The sequence below is a fragment of the Morus notabilis genome, unplaced genomic scaffold (assembly GCF_000414095.1).
Source record: "Morus notabilis unplaced genomic scaffold, ASM41409v2 Scaffold1666, whole genome shotgun sequence".
Lineage (NCBI taxonomy): Eukaryota > Viridiplantae > Streptophyta > Magnoliopsida > Rosales > Moraceae > Morus > Morus notabilis.
This window is the reverse complement of record NW_010359172.1, coordinates 212,137-224,246: the sequence shown is the minus strand read 5'-3', so window position 1 is coordinate 224,246 and position 12,110 is coordinate 212,137. Positions and strand designations below refer to the sequence as shown.

Sequence of the window (12,110 nt, the reverse complement as noted above, 5' to 3'; positions counted from 1 at the left end):
TTAGAAAAGTCAATCACTAAGATACAATTTGGTGCTCTGGTAACCAAATTATTTTGTATCTTATCTTTGACTCTTCAAAGAGTTAGGTTTCGGCCAATTCAAGTCCAAACTTTTAAGAACAAGGAGGATTGCACTTGCCAAAAGACATTAATCATTGCCGCGTTTAGAAGCTTCACACTTGCTCTCATAACCAAACCAAATTATTTTCATCGTTCCATGATTCAAATTTAAAATTCAATTTTATTATAATAAAAAATACTTAAAAACAATCACATCTTAACTTTTTTATTATAATAAAAACTCTCACGTAAAATCATATCTAATTCAAATTAAAAAGTCAACTAAACGAACTAAACATACCTTTTTATCTGATCTTTGACTCTTCAAAGAGTTAGGTTTTGGCCAATTCAAGTCCAAACTTTTAGAACAAGGAGGATCTAGAATTTTGATTCTAAAACAAACAAAAGACAGACCAATGATGTAACCAATAAAATCTTCTCTGAAATTTTCGCAAACCATAGTAATCTTCCATCGTTCAATTCCAAAATTAGTAATAATAATAGCTAAGACGAAACCTATAGGGAATAACAGAACTCATATCTTTTGTTTATTGTTCTAAACTCGAAGAACTAAAGATTAAATATGATAAAATAACGCCATCCACCTGCCAAATGAATACTACTACTCCGACCTCCAAAGCAAAATGCTTTGGAGAGAACACAGATCAAGGGTACGCCAAATAAATAAGTCTTCACTAAGGATTGTCAAATGCTTTAAGTCAACCAAAAAACATCTATTTTTTCGGTATGGGTCCATTGGCAGTAGTCGACTCAGCTGATTTCCCTGCCGGTAGGTTAAGTTCTTCCCAGGCCTCAATCCATGTGACCATAGCATCTGCGAGCTTGTTGAAGTAGTCATCGACCTTGCCTAGTTTTGCCTTCACTTGCTTGGAGAGCTCGATGTAGCACTTCGGAACGGTGGTGCATTCCTTCGGAAGTGTAACCGCTTGGAAGAAGGGGATCAGCTCCTCCTGCCAGTAGATTCCTTTGTACTCCTTCTTGAGGTTGACGAACGGGTTGCTTGCCTTGCTGTGCCAGATGTAGGGCAATCCGGTCTTCACTCCATACCCCAAGTGGTCACAGATGACCTACACAATGAAAACAATAAGGCATCAAAACTGAGAAATTAAGCAGAAAAAAAAAAAAAAAAAAAAAAAAAAAAAAAAAAGAGATCGGATGCTGCTCTCAAATGGAATTAAGCAAAGCAAATGTAATGACAGATCAAACATGGTAAAATGAGAGATACCTTGGTGCACCATCCAGCCCACATGTCATCGTATCGTCCAATCGGCTGGCCATCACCCATGAGTCCAAAGTACATTGCAGGGCCGATCAACTCACGGTTGAATGTCAAATTCATCCCGCACATGGGGAAGAGAGTCCCCTTAGGTATAGTCAAGACGGCATCCACGTACCTAAAAATATAAAGGCACAAATTGGATTAGCAAATTCATAGAATACCCAAATTGTCTCGTTTCTAATGCAGAAAGCATAAATGTACCTCGTGTTTCTCTCGAGAGGCTTAACAAGCTGGGTGGGAGCATCATAGTCAGGAATGTTGAGCCAGAGGCCGTGGGAAACAGCAGTGGGAACACCTTCCCTGAGACTAAATGGATAGCCACGGACGAAATCTGCACCGTCACGGTATGGATCGTAGAGGGTGTTGAAGAAAAACGGAGTTGATGGACTCAGAATGTTCTTGACGTGCTGCTCAAGAGCATTGATCTCTTTGCCAGAAGGGTCTTTCGCAACCTGCAATACAAGAATGAATTCCATGAATGCCATTACAGCACACAAGAATGTAGAACAGAAAAAATGACAAGAACCTGTACGACATCACAATATCACTAGATCTCATTCATGGTATGAAAAGAGATCTAAAAGCCCACTCAAAGTTTTTGATTTTTCAAACAAAAGTCAACGCTTTTGGGTGGCTTAAACTTGAAGATCTACGAATGCGGCCAACAGTACAACAATTGGATTAATGCTTAGGCATCACGCAAATTTATACAATAAAATAAATCACGAAAAGAATGACCCTAAAAAGTTCTGATCTCAAAATTCCAATGCTTCCATGGACAAAAAGAAGCTTTTTTCCCCATCATAACTTTCCTCATTCATAGCTACCAAACAAGCCAACAAAAAGTGAAGAAATCATACTCAAAATAGGAAAGAAAACACAAATCAGAACAATAAATGACCACCCAGAACACAAAGAGTGCTTCAATTAACAAAAATAACATTGGAGAGAAACCCCACCGCAAAATCAAACCCAGATCCGATATAACAAAACCAAAAAAAAAAAGTCAAACAAAAAATAAAATTGAAAGAACACCCAAAACAGAAGGTCCTTTTATCTCATCTAAAAATCCAAATTCCGACGAGATCCAGAAAACCCACATCCAAAACAACCCAAAAAACTAAATCAAACAAAGAGGAAAGAGAAAGAGAAAGAGATAGAGAGAGAAACTCACAAAGCAATCGTCGTCGATGGTGAAGATGTACTTTTTCTTGGAGACCATGAAGCCGAAGCAACGGCAAGCGGAGTCCTTGAAGGAAATGCAAGAGGCCTTGGGTCCGAGAATCCGGTTGATGTCGTTTCGGTTGTAGAGCTCGTAGTCGAAGCCCTCGGGGACCTTGATCGTCTTCGAGGGATCGCCGTCCTGGACGATGATGAGATGGTACGGCTGGAAGTACGGCCTCCACTGCTCGAGGAACTCGAGGTTCCGGATTGTCGGGATCACGATGTCGAGCTCGTCTTTCAGCAACGGAGTCGGAGCGACCTTGCTGTCCGCCATGGCTGAAGAGAGAGAGTGGATAGAGAAAGTAGAGAGAGAAATGGGAATTTGAGTTTCGGGTGAGATTTGAGAAAAGAGGGGAGTTTTCGTTTGTTTTTGTAGTAAATTTTTGAATGCATATGGGAAAGACAGAAAAGAAGGCGAGACTTCGGCCTCTTGGATCTCTCTCACTAGCTGTTGGCACGTGCCAAGTGCTTTTCTAGGAAATATCCATTAATAGGCTCAAGTATTATTATTATTAGGCTTCTATTTCTATTTTTCTTTCTTCTTTTTAAGGAAGAAAATATTATGTTTATAACTTATTAGGGTAGTGTGGTAAAGTGTTATACCTTCTTTTCTTTTCTTTTCAAAGCTGCAAGAATTTTGTTAAATTTCTAGTTAGGACCGGTAATCCTAGTAGCGACATGACGATACGATTCGAAACTCGCACGAAATTAATAGGTTTGGGTTTATTATAAATAGGTATGGGTCAAAATCAGGTCGAACCCGTGAAACACGATTAAATAACGTATTATTTTTAGGTTGACCCGCCAACCCGTAATTGACCCGCATAACCCGTTTATTAAACGTGTCATATTTGGCTAACACGAATACACAATCCGTTTATTACTCATTTTATAAACATGTTTAAAAATAGGTTAACACGACCCATTTATCACCTATTTTATAAATAGGTTAACACGACCCATTTATCACCAATTTTATAAATTGGTTGACACGACACATTTATGACATGTTTAATAAACGGGTTATTCGTGTCGTGTCAACCCGTCAATGTACAGGTCGTGTTTGAATTTTGTATTTTGACACGATTAATAAACGAGTCTTGTTTGTATCAATTGAGGAGTTAACACGACACGAACACAACCCGTCAACACGAATTGCCACCTTTATTTCTAGTGATAGCCGTATTTGGCCGCGAGTGTAGAGATATATTTTAACAATTGAAAGAAATTTAGTTGGGATGTGTAGTTTAAATGCGAGTGGATCTTTTCAGATTAATCGCTTTAATGTGTATTGGAAAATACCCTGTGAGACAAGATTATAAAGGGGGCACTCATTTATGCACCATAATATTTCAATATAATGATTTTCTTCGAAGTGCTAAATATTAAAGTCATGCATAGCATTTTATGCTTTTTACTTTGGCATTTAGGGCTTTAAGTTTGAGGGTCCTTGACAATACAGTCCGCTCAGTAGTGGGCGACAATTGTGGAGAAGAATTAGGGTCTCAAATGGTAAAATTAACTTTTCAAATGGAAACTTTTCGTACAAATTTGATCTTAAAATTTTTTTAAATCGTAATTGCAACAGATTTTCAAATTTATAATGCAAAAAATCAAATGCTTAGAGTTCAAAATTACTAATACACTAATAAGTCAGAGTGTACCGATTTAAAAAATAAAAACAAAAGAATCCGTTATTTTTGTAAATTTAAGTTAAAAATTTGAGATAAAAAATAAATTTATATAAGAGAAAATATTATAATAAAAAATTAAATTTATATTTTTATAATAAAATATACTATAACAAAAAATTTGAATTGTTTCTTAAAAAAAAGAAAGAAATTTTGTCATTGAATCGTACAAAGAACAGGCCTAACTATTTGTTGCTAGAAAATCTGAGTGGGCTTGCTTTTATGCAAAAAAAAGTGTTTTTTTTTTTGGCTAAAAAATAAGTGATTTTAGACCTAAAAACACGGACTTAATTTTCACGTTTAGCGGTCATTGTCTTGCCAAAAAAACGACCCAAAGCACAGATGCCACGTGGCTTGAACCCAACAGGAGTGCGTTTCATGTGCGAGTCCGACGTGAGCTGCGTGCCAAGGCGACTCTTTCAAAGTCGCCGGTGGTTTAGACCTTTTAGCAACCCTCTCTCATTGGTGGGTCCCACCTGTTCATCACCGGCCACTTGCTCAACGACGATTTTTAGTCAACTCTAAGCCGTTGGATCTTAAAAAGAACTTGTTGTTTAATGGCAAAGCTGTCCGTTTCACTTACTTTCAGGATTGATCAAACAGCGGAACGGTCTTGATTGAAGATCTATGTCAAGGGTGAAAAATAGGGAAATCAATTTCTTTATAAAAAAAAAAAGTTTGGAAAATTTATTGTTGGTTTTAATGAATGAGCTTGGAAATACGTGTTGAATGGGTTATAAATGAATTCCTTGCTATTTTGTGAATTAATTTGTGAATTTCTTTGCTGATTTGTCTAATATGTAATGACAATACATAATTCCAAACTTACATAATATAATATTCCTTTCCTCTTGCAGTACTACCAACGATGCCAGCACACACGACTCAGTCAATATTCTTACTAAAATCTATATACGGTGAGAATTCTGTAACAGATTATGTGATAGCAACTTTTTTTTTAATATAAATTTAAGGAAATTTATACCTTTGGAAAGCATATAATTTAATGAAATTGAGAAAAAATCTCTGGGAATTTTATTCCTAAATATTTTTGTTGGGCAACTTGTATTTAAAATATTTATTTAATTGTTGTTGTTTCAATCAATCCAATTTTGTTTTGTAGATAAATTTGCGTTTAAAATTTAAATAATGTGGTGTTTATCTCTTAATATTTTTGGGTTTTAAATTAAAGATAATTGTGTTGATTTTGGGTTAATAAAGATTATATAAGTTGTTAAATCTTATGTTTATCGTTTAATTCGTGTGTTTATCTTCAATGCAAATTTTGTGGAGTCCATATTGTTCTGAACTGGGTCTAAGGGGACGTTTGGTTTGATGATTCAAACCATGATCTGAATCATGATTTATGATTTGTTACAGTGTTTTCTCTCACAAAAAATACACGTAAATCGCAAATGATTCTAATCACATGGTTCTAATCCATAAACTAAACGTCTCCTAAGTCAATTAACACAAACTCTACTTGTTGAGAAAGTTTTTTAGTCAATATCTACAAGATTTTGCATACGAGCTTTGAATTTGAATCACATATAAATTTGAACTAACAGATAGTTTGTTCATTTCTTGTTAATAGACATAAGCTCAAGAATCAATTCTCATTGTGAGGCTCTAATTATGTAGTTAATCAGCGTACCAAATATTGCTTGGGTTGATGTGACTTTAAATTCTTTAGTCTTGAGTTGATGAAAACATGATTCAGGTTCATTTCCGTTCCTTTTTGGTTACAATAAATTGTTAAGTAACTGTTCGGTCGGAACATAAAGACACAATTGATTCTCTTTTTCTTAGCACATACAAAAAAAATGTCTTTTAAAGAGATATTTAGGTATTTATTTATTTATTTTGTGTATTCAATCAAAAAAAAAAAATCAAAAGAAGAAATAGCATTTAATGAAGCTTTGTGGTTGACATTCATTTCCATAGGTTTGGCAAAGAGCAACATAACTCAATAGGCTCCTTAAACAAACTTGTGTTTAATACACAAAGACAATGGCAGCTTCCTTGGCCTCCCACTTTAGAGTTTTTGTGTTTTTCGTTTTTCTATTTAATTCCAATATTTATACGAGCAGCATTTTTCCATGGAGAAGCGTCGGCAATATATTAATTAACCACCAGACAATAAATAGTAATATTCAAAACTTGTTCCCTTGACAGGTTACATAATTATTATCCCCTTAAAATTTCCACTTTCTAAGCTAAAAAGACTTTTTTTTTCCTTAAAAAAAGTCATAACGGAAGAAGATTCTCCTTATGGTCCTTGTGTAAAAAAAAACAAAAACAAAAAAAAAAGGGGCGGGGAAGGAGAAGAAGAATAAGAATAAGCAAGAAGGAAACAGCTAGACAGAAAGTGGCTCCACTTAGTCTGGACACGTTTTGAGCACTGGTGAACATAATTTAGAGGTGTTTGATAGAAGGATTCGTTTTCTGATTCGAATCATGATTCGTGGTTCGCTACAGTATTTTCTCTCATAAAAAATACACATAAATTAAAAATAATTCGAATCACATAATTTGAATCCTCAAACTAAACGAACCCCTTCATTTTTTGTTGTTTATTCGTTGGTGACTGAAAGGAAAGTTTCAGATTTTATTTATTTTTGGAGATCTTGTTCCTATAATCTTATTAACTGAATGTTTTATCTGATGGATTACCTTGTGTAGTGTGCTGCGAATATATGTAAAGCAAACAAAAAAAAAGGTGAAAATAGTCGGCAATTTATTTACAAAAGAAACAGGAAAATTATCTTATAGGTACCTCAAGAGGAAAAAAAGTACCTCAAAGGTTAAAATTGTCATGCTTTTTAATTTGACATGATTATAGTCTTTCATTTCATTAAAATTCAATAGGATTCACATATAAAATTACTGCTAGAGTATGTCTAATATTATGTATGGAATTTTTTCTTACTAATATTTTTTTAATTTTAGTCTAAAGAATTAATCAGTTTTTTTCCACTCTCTTTAAGGTTAAAAAAAATGACTCAATTAACGGAATCATTGACAGCGCAGCGTTTGGGAATTGGCTGTCAGTGAGCTGGAGAGAGAGAGAGAGGGAGAGGCCAAGTGTAAAGATGTGGTCATGGCAAATGTGAAAGATCCAAACACAACACAAGCTGTGCACGTACTTGTGATCGATTAAAATACATTGTCACTCACCGACACCTTCCAATTTTTAAGAGATTATTATTATTTTTTTTTTTTTTTTATATTTTTAAGTTACGGTGATTTGAGTAATGATTTTAAATTGAATTTAAATTATAATTTGAGTTGAAGTTATAACTTAAGTTTGTGTTTAGATGTGCACATTTGAGTTATGATTTGAATTGAGAATCTTTTTGAGTTTGTGTTTAGGTGGGTCAAAACTTAAATTTGTATTTAGATAGTATTTTAATAAAAACTCAATGGTGATGAAAAATTTTAATAGGCTATATGGGTAGGGTTTTATTTGTCTTTTCGTTGTGAATGTATAGAAAAAAAATCATCTCAATTAGAATTAAAACGAAAAAGTTATGACATTTTTAAGAATAAAAAAAATACTGTTTATTTACTTGAGTTCGGGTTTATAAAGTTTATGAACTCGAGTTGAAGGGGAAACTGAACTTGAGTTTAACCCCAAACTCGAGTTCTAACTCAAATTTTATAAAAGAACATAAACTTAAATAAATGTGTAACTCGAATTTAAATTTTTTTTTTAATTTCATTGTAAAAGAACAACTCCTAACAAATTTTCTAAAGAGCCCTTCTGCACGTCACAAAAGAGGAGCACCAATCATAACACATAGAATAATGTTATTCGATAGTGTTTGACACTACTCAATAATACATAATAAATTAGTATAAGACTCACAAATGAAACTCATCATTTATTAATGATAGTACTTAACACGAATGGTGCTAACTATTTTCCTAACACAAAATTAAAGACGATATCAATGTTTAAATGTTGAAAGGGAAAATAGTATTTTATTTGACTCATTCCTCGTCAAATTTTTGTTCCGAAAAGAGAAGGCTACAAACTTATTAACTAGGTTAAGAGTTTAATTACACACAATTTTCTTTCGATAAATAATAATCAATGAGGGTAATTTTGACATTATAAAAATCTGAATTAACCATAATCAGTTTAGAGGAATAAAAATTTGAACTTTTCCCAAATACAAGGGATACATTTTGATCTTTTGGATACAAATGATACTTAGCTGAACAAAAAAAAAATGACAATTTTTAAGGTGTTTCTGAACTTTAATGTTATTCTCAATTTATTATAAATTTTTAGAACTCTCATTTAGTCTTTTAAATTTTAAAATAGTCTCATTTAACTCGCTCGGTGAGATATTTTGTTAAAAATAGATAAGAAAATAGGTGATAGTGTGATCATATGATATTTTTGTTATAATTTCTATTAAAAATAAATAAAAAATATCATATAATCGCACTTAATCCTTCTTTTTCTATCTGAATTTAACATAAATTCAAAGAAAAATAGGTTAAGTGGGGATTACATTAAAATTAAGAAGTAAAATGAGAGTTTTTAAAGTCGAAAGGTAAACTGCAAGTGACCTCAAAATTAAGAGGATAATAGTGAGATTAACCTCGTCTATTATATGTTTCGCGATTTAAATCATAATTCAAATCCAAAAAATTTGGATTTGTATTCATATCTATCAACCAAACATAACTGAAGAAGACCCTAATGTCATTCTTAGTTCATGTCTCAATTTGTCCTTATTTGTACATTCGAGTTAATCATTACTGTAAAAGATTCTGTATATTTCTACTTAAAACAAACGTTATATCTATTAAAAAAACGTTATATATAAAAATATATATATATATATATTGCTAAATAAAAACACACGTTATATTTAGTGCTATCCATTGTGCCAAACGAACGGGAAAATGATGCAGTTATTTTCAGTGTGGTCATGCTAAGAATGCATGCGAGTGATTTATACATATAGGTTACATTTTTTCCCCCTCAAAGGTTACATCTTTTTAACCGTTTATGAGCGTGGATTTTACCATAGAAGTCACGTGAAAAGTATATGCGATTCATGTTAAATTGTTAACTCACTATTGAATATATATATATATATATATAGTCACATCATTCGTAATAGAACGCAAATGTTTGTAGCACTTCTAAAAGTATATGTTAACTTATTGGTCGTACACATGCATGGTGACATGACAATATAAAATATGAAGTAGTGTAGCGGTGCTTCTAATATCGTCGCATTCTGTAAATTAAACGTTACAATGGAGAAAAGTATAAAATGGTTAAACCAAAATCGATACTTATACGAGTGTGGTTGCAAGTTCAACGTGAAGGTGATTTTACAACCATATTGTGATTTAAGGTTTAGAGTGTGGATAGTGGGGGGATGATCGTAGATGCCATGTTCCTCCCTTTGGAAAACTTGGTGGCCCACGCCTTAGCTACACATTGTTGATTTTACTATTAACTATATATTGTTGATTTTACTATTAACTATATGTGTATATATAAACTATTATGTTATATATTTCTACTAATATATCTAAGAATGGATGAGTTTTTTTTTTCTTTTTCTTTTTGGTTTTTTTTTTTTGGCACTAACCGAAAGGGTTTAGCTACACATCGTTGATTTACTACTAAATATATATGTTGGACGAGTTTTTAATGGTTAAGTTTCTATCGATGAGTACTATTAAATATAAAAATTTGATGATATGACTTGATGAGAATTCTGATGGTATTCATTTTGGCCATTGGAGCAAATGTCTCCTGATAATCTACCCTATAAGTCTGTGTGTATCCCTTTGCCACAAGTCGGGCTTTGTACCTTTCAAGTGAACCATCTGACTTGTACTTCACAGTATACACCCATTTGCACCCCACGGCTTTTTCCCCTTGTGGTAGATCAACAACCTCTCATGTATTATTCTTCTCAAGTGCTTGCATTTCTTATCTCATAGCAGCTTTCCATTTCTCATCAGATAACGCCTCATAAATAGTATTAGGAATATGAATAAGTATTTAACTGGACCAAGAAATTTTTATGTCAAGGTAAAAATCTTTCAAGTGACACATATTTTGCTAAAGGATACAAATGATGTTTAGTGCATTCCCTTGTACCTTTCCTAACAGCAATGGGAAGGTGAACATCATCGGATATTGGAGAAGAAGTAATGTTTGGAACTGTACTCACCTCAATTCCAGGAGTGGTAGCTGATTCTTGGACTTGTTCTGGAGTGGGATCCGGATCCCTACGCCCAGAGTAAACATGGTCAAACCTAAATGTGTCATGGATTCCTGTAATTGGTGGAGAAGTTGGTTTTGTTTGAGATAGTTTAGGCTCTGTTTGGGATGGCTCAGGTGACTCAGCTACTAGCTCAGCTGGCTCAAGAGGTACTGGTTGAGGCAAGGAATGAGGCAATATCCTGGAAGGGGAAGAAGATATGTCGAGCAAAAATGTGTCCCTATCCTTATCTTCCATAAATGGCATTGACTCCCCCTGAAGATAAGGTTGAGTGAAATATGGTTTGTGTTCTTCAAACGTAAAATCAGCCGAGATGTGGGTTTTTTTGGTGGGTGGATGAAAACATTTGTAACCCCTATGGGTTGGAGAATATCTCACAAAAATACACTTGACAGCTCTTGGATCTAATTTTCCCCAGTTGTGGCTATGAATGTGAATGAATGCAGTGCATCCAAAATTCTAGGAATAAGGTTACTTGTGATTCTAAGGTCAGGATAGAACTTGGAAAGAGTTTCCAATGGTGTTTTAAACCCTAAGACTTTCGAGGGCAGTCGGTTGATCATATATGCAGCTATGAGAACAGCTTCCACCCAATAGTTTTTCGGAACATTTTGGTAAAAGAGAGAGGCTTGAGTGGTTGCTAACAAGTGACTATTTTTTCTTTCTGTCACACCATTTTGTTGGAGAGTATTGATACACGAGGATTCATGAACTATGCCTTCTTTTTGAAAATATGGAGAAAGGGTTTGATTGAAATAATCCCTGGCATTATCAGACCTAAATCTCTTAATTTTAACCCCAAATTGGTTTTGGACCATGTTATGAAAATTTAGAAGAACACTGCTAACATCCGATTTTGATTGAAGGAGAAAGATCCAAGACACTCTAGTGCAGTCATCAATAAACGAAACAAACCATCTTGAGCCAGAAATATTTGGTATTATGGACGGTCCCCAAATATCACTATGAATTAGATAAAACGGAACAGAACATTTTTCATTTCTGATTGGAAAAGATACACGCTTATGTTTTGCAAATTCACAAACTTCACAATTTAAGTGTTCATGCCCCAATCCTTTAAACAAAGATGGAAACATAATTTTTAGGATCCCAAAAGATGGATGTCCTAGTCTAAAGTGATAGAGCCAAATGGTATCTATTGAATTATGTACATTAATTATGAGATATTGCTTAAATTAGGAGATATTGCTTAAATTAGAATAGCTAGCATATCTTTCCTAGTTTAGGGGGCAGTTCCTATTTTTTAGGAAAGATCCTAGGAATATCTTGAGGATAGTTTCCCTATCTTATTAGGTTTCCTAGTTTCCCGATTCTGTTAGCCACGGGACCTAGGTCTGTTGTACACCTATTTATACTCCGGTTTTCTACCAATTAAATCAAGAAAGTATTTTTCTTTAGAAACTTTCATGGTATCAGAGCTTGGTTTAGGACTTTACCTCTGTCCGCCATGGCCAAGAATCTAGAAAACCTTCCTTCAACCCAAACCGTACCCTCTGCCTCTTCTAATAATGCTGATTTCAACCCTAATGCTTCCATTCAAATTACTACCGTA

General features: G+C 33.9%; 1 pseudogene; it reads right to left on the bottom strand.

The window, feature by feature from the left end:
- Positions 1-481: 481 nt before the first annotated feature.
- On the bottom strand, positions 482-2,969 carry LOC21390765 (annotated as a pseudogene).
- Positions 2,970-12,110: the final 9,141 nt, after the last annotated feature.